Raw genomic sequence first — 10,268 nt, forward strand, 5'->3', positions numbered from 1 at the left:
AAGACCAATATGTGTTCCTTGAGGATAGAATAAGCCTAACTATGTTTAATAGCTATGGGTTAGAACGTGCATCTTGGTGGTGTACATGAAGACGATATCTAGGAAAAGGAAAATGTATTTGCTTACCCTGCAGAAGGAGCTGACGTTTGCATTGAGCTGCACTGTCCATTTGCCATTCCCTGTTCTCCCAGCAGAGTTTACTGGAGTGAGGGATGCTCAGCTCCATGCAAAATACTGAACACAGGGTCCCAAAGCAGACTCTTTGGGCCACAGTTCAGTTGTGGTGAAGCATCTGCTGCCCCAGACCTGTTCACAAGTGACTGCCCACCTGCAGCTGCTTGCACACTCACAGAATTGCTTATCTGAGACACAGCAGCCAAAACACCTGCATCTCAAACACACTCATGGGGGGCAACAACAGTGGAGCCCCCTATGAAGTTGGGTATGAAGTGACCTGTGACTGGCAAAGCATTTTTTTTTCAGAAAGAGCAAACTTGTTTTGTACAAATTGCTCTCTAGCCTGGGAGGCCATGTCAGGCAATGGCCAACATCAGACACTTCACAGGGAGGCAGCAGGGTTCTGCAGCATCAGCAGCAGCTTGCCCACAGGAGCATTGCTTCCTGGCTCTCCATCTGGACGTGTTGGTGCCCAGCCAGCAGAGTAAAGAAAAGTAACCAGACAGGCCAATTGTGACTGTGGCCCTGGAGGAGCACTGGTACCCTGCCAGCAACTAGCTTCATCCTTGTTGTTATACCCGTCAAGCCAGGTGTGAGGGGGTAACAGCGAGTGTCAAGTGACCAAAGGTGCAGACAGCTGCTCATGTTGGGGAGCAATGCTGCAATGGCAAGATGATAGTTTAAGCAAGTGAGGGTACCCCCCTAATGACAGGGCATGATGAGGTCAGGGGAGAGCTCAGCTTCCACTGAGCAGATTGGTAGCTCATTGGGATATTTCCACCTCTCATCTGGACAGGGAGACAGGGTAGAAATGAGAGAACTTCCTACCAATAGGTAAAGGTAGGAGAACATTTCAAGTTGATAAGATTTGTCATATTTTCTGTAGCTGTTTGTCTGTGGAGGAAGCATTAGCTCAATAAGCCTTTATGCGTGTGTGACGGAGAACCAGATCTATCCACCCATCTTAAGAAGAGGCTAATTCTGTGTGCCTGCGGCAACTTCTCCCTTTAGGGTGTGTGCTTTTCATAAGGCAGGTTGCAATAGAAAACCCGTGACGTGAAAAGTCTCATCGTGGCATCAAAGGTCTAAAGCATGCTGCCAGTTTGACACACTAAAGTTGAATTGCCTAAGATGCCCACACCATAATCTATGGTGTCCCTTGACCCAAGCACCACTCATTTCACAGGCTTTTCTGAATGCCTCCAGCCAACTAATAGGAGGTGGTCAGGTCAAAGCCACGAGAATTTGAGCTGTGGGAATCTGGGCTGGCATTTCCACAGGCGATGAAAGGGTGAAGCTTTCCCGTGCGTGCCATGCTTTTGCTGAAGCTCTTCCCAAATAAGCAGCTTGCAGCTGCTGTATGTCTGCTTGTTTTGCCATGCCCCACACCTATGTAGACATCACTACTGTATGTAAACAGTAGCCCGTGCTGTAACAAGATGAGCATCCACAGTGACATTAGATAAGACAAACATTTTGCTTTCGCAAGCCCAGATCAAAGGAGGAATGGATGATAGGGAGTGGGAGACAGGGTGTGAAGTTAGGGGTGGGGGAGGTATGGTCAGGCTCAGCTGGAAGCATCCAGAACAGACTGTTTCTAGAACGTGCCAGGGGAAATAGTCCATGGTGTCTCTGCACTTTCTTCAGATGCCAGAATCTATGCTTGGGAGAGGTGTGTAGCTGAGTTCCCATGCTATGGGATGCTTTCAAATACAAATTCAACAGGAATTCAATATATGCTATTTAGACATGCTTTTCTGAATAACTATCTGCAAACACACACTGCATATTAAGCCCCATGTCCCTCCCCCCACCCCACCCCCACCCCCAGTCTAAACAAAATGTCTTTTCTCATAAAGAAACTTAAACCCTTTCCTCTCTTACACATGCTCTTAACTTTGTACAATGTCCTGCTGGCTGGTTGCAGGACTAGTGGAAGGGATATGCTCCATGGTGTTTGCTACTTCTCCACTTGTCATGATATGAAGAAGGCAGGGTTGAGCCTGAGATAATGTGTGGGTTTAAAAAAATAGAAACCAACAAGTTTCATACTGCTCTGTAGTGGTGTAACTGATGTGTTTGTGTGTGTATCCTGGGGTTATCCATGTGATACAGTAATTTGCAGAGACATCTGATACATCTCAGAGCCATATGATAAACTGCATTTGTCACACATGACCCTGCAGGGCTTCAAATGGGAGCATTCATCCACTGGAGAGGAAAGGGTGATGGTTCCCTTATTTATAGCTTCACTTAGTTCTGAGGAAGCAGATACTGGAAGTCACACCTTGATGGTTTTGGTCATTTCTCTAATGTGTCTTGTCATGTTCCTGTCCCCACAAGGACTGCTAGGCTTCCAGTACTTAGGGGAGCTGACTTTACAAGTTCAGTGGTACAAGAAAGGAGTGGATTGCAGTCAACACTGAACAAATGTAACTCTTCCTGTGCACAGTTTTTTGGGGGGGTCGGGTTGTGGGGGATTTTTGTTGGGGTTTTTTTTTGGGGGGGTGGCAGGTATGATCTCTCACCCAAGTACTTTGGTAAACTGTATGAAGAACAAAACCTACAGAAACATCTACATCTGATTTTTTCTGAAATCACAGTCTGGACTTCCAGACTGACTGATCTTTTGAAAGTGGGTGATAGGTACAGTGTTGAAAATCCCCTGGCTTTATAGCATTTGTGTAGGAATGGTTTGTCACAGAGCTGTAACATCCAAGAACTGCAATAGTTCCCTCTAGTACTTGAGTGTTATGAGTGCAGTCTATGCCAGAATGCATTCTCTGCATCCCACCTACCACATCTGGGAAGCCCCAAAACTTACCTTGTTTCAGAACAGGAATAAAAGATGAACATGGGCATGAGATGAGGAGACCATTCCTACCATAATTTCCACAGTGATTAGAATTTCATTTTGTCCTACCATGTGAAAAGGACCATACACTTTGTTCTTATGTTGGAAGGGGAGATGAGCATGGATTGTGATTCCTCTGTGCAGTGGGCAGACTGACATCTCACACTGTCTTAGAGTACTGACATTCACATTGTGGTCTCTGCAGCAAATCTGGAGATTCTGGCAGGCTGGGTAAATGGCAATCCACTCATATCGGGCTGAGGGGCTTGGACTATTTTTCAGGGGGTCAGTTAGTCCAAAAGGCCTTGCCTTCCCAGGCTCTGTTGGGTGGGCTTGAATGTGATCCTCAGGCTGAGGTTCTGAACACTTAGAGGAGGCAGCATGAGCTGGCTGGTGTTGGGAACAGAAATGTGAACCCAAGAAAACAACTTTCTTCCATGCTCTGGAGCAAAAGAAGGTGTATTTTGATGAGAGCCAGCTGAAATGAGGCAGTCTTCCCCTGCTTTTATGAGACCGGGGGAACTGCACTCCACATCTCATTTTCCCTTTAACCTCTACCTCAACCTCTTCCTTTTTTTCCATTAAAACAGCTCAGCTGAAGACATTTGCCTGTAATGTGCAACTGGTAGCTCTGCCCTGGCAGACCCATCTGAGCTGTCACTTTTCCCAAGAACCTCTCCCATTCCACATCAAAGAGATAGTGGCTGGTGGTATTCTCCACCTGCACCTGAAGGCCTCTCTCATCCATGATGGCAACCAAGGAGGTTTTCTTTATTGCTTTCTCCCGCTTCTGGCTCCTTTCTACTTCTGCCTTCTGTGGCAGCTGTATTTTGCAGTATATGCTACTGGTTGCTTCACCAACAGATTTTACCATGTTAGTGGAGAAAAAAAATATTGTGCAAGCACCAAGAAATGGCATGAGTTAGCAGTGCCTTATTGTTCTCCTTTCATTCAGTGCTGACAAAGGGAATTAGCTGCATGACCATCCTGCATCCTGGACTGCAACTGTGTCATTGGCTGTAGAAACAGATGTCAGCTAAGAGGCCCAGGCAACAGCAAGTGCCATTTGCACTGTGGTTGAGGTTTGACAATGAGAAATCTTTCTGTTTACCTGCTGCTCCCATGGGCTGTTTGCACGTATTAGTCCTGCTCAGGGTTTGCTGGCCTTTCTTCTTAGAGCATATATTGGTGTCTTGAGAAAGTTGTAGGATCTCCCTCTGCAACCAGAGATAACGTGTGGAGGGTGCGTGAAGGCTAACTGTACTTGCTTCTCACGTTCTGCAGTATCTTGCTTTTTTTTTTTTTAATCTCAGGATGCATTTATTTAAGTAACATTGCAGTGTCACAGGCTCTGCATGCAGGAAGGGAGAGTGATAACCTAGGAAGATAAATGGCAGAGTGCAATGGACCTGCCATTGGTCAAATCAGTTACTCAACTAAACTGAAAGAAAAGCCCAGGGAAGGCTTGCTAGCGAGGGCAGTAGTACCTGTAATGGTCTCCTAGTGAGGGGAAGGGTTGGTGGAGGGGAAAAGAGCCAAGCTCAGTGCATAGTCAGGAGGGAGGAGAAGGAAAACAGGGAAGTGTAGCTGAGGTGGAAAGAGGCTGGTCATTGACAGGGGCAGAGCAGGGGAGAGATGGCTGAACACCATGGGTGATGCAGCCAACAAAGGAAGCATCTCTGAGCTTCAAGTCACTGAGCAAAGTGCAGAGGGCTGGCAGAAGGATGGGAAGTCCTCTCCCTCCTGTTGCTGTTGCATGGCAGAAGGGAGGGGATGATCTCTAGGTTTGTTTTTTTATTCCCTGACAAAGAGGGAAATGATTCCTGTGACTGCAGAGGCATGGTTCCCTTCTGAAACAGGAAACATTTACATGTGCCACACCATGGGCCAGCTTCTGAGTTTATCTGCAGCAGCATAAAACTGGAACAACTCGCACTGACTTCATGGCAGTCTTTCTGATTTTGAATCAGGGATTGAAGCAGTGCCACCAAGTCAAGATACTGGTGATAAAGACAAATTTGTGAGGGGAGAAACCTCTTCCCTCAGCGCTAAGACTGAGCATTGAGCTAAGCTCTCTTCCTTGCTACCTGCTTCCCTGCTTCAGGCCAGCTGTCCATTCATCTTTTGAGAGGGAACATGAATTATGCTTTGCTTCCCCCCATACACACACATTCCCTTTCTGTGCCTTATGCATTCGCTAACACAAAAATTTTCATGACTCCATTCCTTCTCCTTTTGTGATGTACAGTCACCACTTTCGTGGCTCCCTTGTGTTTGAGGCAGGATATGGGCAGGAAATAATAACACAAGATTCAAACTGGAAAAATGCAAACCTATTATCTGGGGGGAAATAAACCCAAAGTTAGCTATTCATAGGGCGGGAGCCTTTGGAACTTGCAAAAGAAATAAAGCTGGAAGCAACTTAACAGGGACAGCAGACAGAGATCTGGAGAAGAGCTTGCAACATGATATAGCACTTAGTGGGGGAAAAGGCAACCAGTGTCATTTAGAGATATTCAGATGCTGATGTCCCTCTCGCATCCACAAATCTCAGAGCCATATTTCACCCCTGGAGAGGCCCTATAAGTGGTAATGGCAGCGAAAGCTGAAGGTTCTCATTGCTGAGAGGATTCGCCTCAAATCCTATGGCAAGGGATCGCTTTAGTGTAGTCCCAGCAGTGCTGTGGGACTGAGGAACTTCCTGACTGGTCTGAGGTACCAGTCAAAGACAGAGGTGTTATGTCCCTGTGCAGCTCCATGTTGGGAGTGTCGGGGAAGACATGAGCTAGACAAGGGGGAGGAGAAAGAGAGCATTCACCACATTGCCTGGCTCTGAGGATTAGATAGTACAAAGAATTAAAAGCCTGGGCTTTTTTTACTTCAAATGTGCTTATAAAGGGTGATGCTTTGTGACTGTGGAGCAAAAATCAGTACAATGTTGCAACAGCATGAAATGATTGCTTGAATTCGATAGGTGTGTCTGGGTACCACCATCCCTGTGACATATAAGATCAACTGTACAAAAAAATAAGAATGAACGAATTCAAGCAAAGGACATGGCAGACTGGTAAAGAGTGCTCACAGGTGAAGAATTAGGACTTTTGGAGGTGAACTGAAGAAATGCTTAGGAAGATATAATTATTTGAGAGGATTTTTGAACCTTGGACTGAAGCTTAAAGGGAACCCCAGAGCTGTAGGTACCGCCTGGCTGAGAACAAATGTTATGTCTCCTGTGATATGCAAGGGTGTGGATCTACTTTATAATACTGGTCCAAATTGCACTAGAGTGTGAAACTGAGCAAAATGAGGCACAGGCTGAATAACCTGCAACAATAACTTTGTGGTGGCTAGGTTCAGTATGAGCATACTGGGTAAAGATGAAACACAAAGGAGCAAGGGGCACCGTCATCTTCATCACTTCCAGAAGAACAGTCAAAAGCCTTCCGAGTGCAGGGTCTGCTCCTCTTCACAGTGCTGCTGTGTATGTGTTGGGGTGAGCAATATACAGGCAGGGTGATAGGCCACTCTGACATCCCATTTGTATTATTGCGGCTAAAAAGGCAGCAAGGTACATGTTAGGAACTCCTATGCAGTACCTGAGTTACATCTCTTATAGCTGGTTATAATCCTTAAGCTGGTGATGTTTTTCTACAGGTGATGCGGAAAGAGGCCCTTCTGCCTCGTGGACCACTTGCAGAGCAGCAGTTCCCACCAGGCACCACCAGCAGCTCTATCTGGCTGGCTGTGGAGTCCTTTTCTCTGTAAGAAAAGTGGCCAGGGAGGAGGGTAAGGGAGGTACTGATCTCCTTTGAACACTCCAGGTTTTGTAGCAAGGATGGGCTCCATGTGACTCAGGAGCAGTGGTGCAGCTGGGCAGACCAGTTCTGATCAGGCAGTGAACACTTGTGGGCTGCACTGCTGCTTATAGAGGTTCCTTGCGCTGCCTGCCATCTGCTTGTTCCAGTCCAGTGCTGTCACCTTCGTGGCTCAATGAAGAGGTAATATCCATGTCACAGGCCAAAAAGCAGGCATGATGGAGCTCTGAAAGTTAACAGAGACCTCTGCATGTCACAGCTACCAAAGTGATTGCAGAGTGAACGCAGGGTGGAAACAGCAATGACAAATGGAAGCTGCAATGTCTTTGGTAACTGACATGCATCTCCATCCCTCAGAGGGGGTTTACTGCTGTCTCTGCTGTGCCCTTTTGGGTGCACTGGAGCCATGAATTCCAAGCCTTTCTCTTGGATGGAAACTGATCCCACCCAATGCCCACACAAGCGGCAAGTGCTGTTTGTCCCACTTTCTGTTCTGGCTGGCAGCTGAGTCTGTCCCAGCAGCAGCTGATGCTGCTCACCAGCATGGGTCACTGGGTATGCACTGTATCCCTCCCAAAATGCCTGGAGAGGGTCACCATGCTGAGAGGTACTGAGTCACAGGAGATCTGTGGGGGTTTCTCCTCCCAGGAGAGCAGTGTCTGAAGGCAGGCTGCTGCTCAGCCGGTGCCTTGCTGGGTACCATGTGCTATTTGTAAAGCGAAGTTCGTAATACAAGAAAGGCCAGCTTGTCACTGTAATTTAAAAATCCTTTTGCCATCTAGGGAAATGTCAGCAGGCAGAAAGAAGTAATGGGAGGGTTTGACCCAGACACAAAGAAGCCGTTGTTTTCTGCCTGTCCTGGCTTTCAGTGGTGTTGAGTTGCTCAATGCTGTTCAGGAAAGCAGTTCTGGAATTTCTCTGCCTTCCATGAAGGCTGAAGACTTGTGAAGTGAAATGCCTCTCCCTGAATAAGCACCTGCCAGACTTTCATGGGAAGAGCTGGGATGCTGAAATGCAACAGGGTGAGGACTGGCACTGAGCCCACACTGGTTGTCAAGCAGAATCCTCTGGCAAAGTTGACATCTTGGTTTTGATAGCTTGGTTTCCACCTGCAGGTGTAATCGATACCCAGGTGGTGGAGTGACTAAACTTGCCTGCTGTTGCTGCTGCTGGGTTTCAGCTGCACCAAGGAGCAGGGAGGAATAGAGGGGGGGGGGAATGGGTGTGAGAGAAATTCCTGTCTCAAGAACCACAGAAGCATTTTCATGCCTGGGATACTTTCCTATTTGTTTTCCCCTAAGGTGGCCCCTCTCACCTTGGAGACAGTATGGCACCTGAAACCATGGGCCACATGACCATGAGGTTATTTACAGCTACAAAGTCAGGAATAGAAGACATATTTTGTAGGTCAGAATCCCAGCTGGGAGAGTCTGATGGGCTGGATGTGAAGGAGCTGGGGTGACATCCTGGCTCAGAGAGCCTGTGGTTTGGCAGAGGAGAGTGGAGGGTGTGCTGTGCTCGCATTTGGCCCACTGATCTGTTTCCTGATACATCCCACTCTTGATGGATGGCTCAAGGAGTTTCCTTCTGTGTGCAGGCTTGTTCACAGCTGATGAAAACTTGCCCAAGGCATCCTTGCCTGCCATCACCAGCCCCATAGAGAAGGGGAAGGGACATACCAGGAATGATCCAAGTCAAGGGAGGGGAGGAGTTGGAGTGACATGGTGCAGATCTGCACCCTATCCTCCACTGTTATGAAGAGCCCCAACCTTTCCTGTGCAGCCCCCATATCCCCTGGAACTCAGTAACACAGAAACCAGCAAGCATCTGTGTCCAGTTTTTTCCGTCCCTGGATTTGCCAGATTTAAGGTCCAGACCATTGAAGTAATTAGGTCTAGTTATCACAGAGAGTGTCCTCACATACCTGCTGTCTGAGCACATGGCATCTGTAAAAGGCTGGTGCCAGGCAGCCCTGCGTGCTGGACTACTCTCAAAGGAGAGTCCTGGCCGTGGAGAACCCTGCCAGATGGAATCATAAGAAAACAAGCGTCAACCTGAGCACTTCAAATGGTCAGTCTCGACAAAGAGCTCATCAGAAGGACTTCACAGGGCTCTGTGCTAACACTAGTGCTATTGAACACACTTGTCATGATCTGGAGAAGCATGTGAACAGCAAGTTAACAGTTTACTTGTGTCCCACAGTTATTCCAGAGAGGCAATATAAAGCTGATTGCAAAGGGTTGCAGAAAATCTCCTGGCACTGAGTAGCTGGGCACTCCCTGGCAGGTGAAATTCAGTGGCAGCAAATGCAAGGGAGTTCCACGAGGAAGAGAACAGCCTGGCTGTAGAGATACACTGAACGGCTGTAAGTCAGCTGCTGCCAGGAGAAAGAGATCTTGGATTCATTGCAGCCAGCCTGCTGAAAACAGTCACTCAAGGCTCTGAAGAGGTCAAAAAGCCAAACAGAAATGCTAGGAATGAGTACAGAAGAAACAAAGAACATGATTATGCCTCTGTGTACTTCATGGTCTGCTGAAAGTTTGAAAGTTGTGAGTGCTTTTAGTTACTCCTTTGAAGAGTGTAGAAGAGCACTAGTAAGAATAGAGCACATCAAGAATGATCAGAGATCAGAAGTAGGAGATAGTTTCTGAGCAAGCACAGAGTACTAATCTTGGAAGAGGGATGCCTGAAAGGAAATAAAAAATGGTATGGAGAATGTTAACAGAGAACTAACATTCATGCAGTCACATATCACAAAAACTAATGGTACGTGATAAAATGGTTAGGCAACAGGTTTAAAACAAACAAGCTATGGACTTTTCCATGTAGGCATCAAGGAATAATGGAACTCTTTACAACAGACATGAATGGGTTGGGCACATCTGTTTCCTTTGGTGACTGTTGGACACAGCAGCACAGATGCTACCGTTTGCATCAGAAGTGTCCTAAACAGCAGGCTGATGGAAGGTGAGCAGGTGTACTGGGATGTATTTTGTTTCCTCTGTTTCTTATAGTTTTTTCCTTAATACCTGGTGACTGCAAGAGAAGAGATACCGGTTCCTCAGTCTAAGCTAGTACAGGTTGTCTTACATTTTTAGTAAAAATATTTTTTTTGTTTTGGGTTTTGATTTTTTTTTTATTTTTTTTTTTTACTACAGTCATTTCCCAAATTATTATCTGACAGCTGGTAAGATATTACAGGAGAAATGGAAAGTGAACTAATGAGCTGGAGAAGACCACAAACTTCCAGATGAAGAGCCGACATCTCTTACAGACATTCCTAATGTTCTTTGCGCTGGCCTGCTAGGCCATGCCATAAACAAGAAATAGGGACTTTTCAGTGAAAGTAAGCAGAGGCTGTGGTCATGTTTTTAAATTGAGAAAAGCACTATTAGCTTTGCCAGGGCAGTAGATGTCCTTAG

This window comes from Falco cherrug, chromosome 5 (genome assembly GCF_023634085.1).
Source record: "Falco cherrug isolate bFalChe1 chromosome 5, bFalChe1.pri, whole genome shotgun sequence".
In the NCBI taxonomy this organism is placed as follows: domain Eukaryota; kingdom Metazoa; phylum Chordata; class Aves; order Falconiformes; family Falconidae; genus Falco; species Falco cherrug.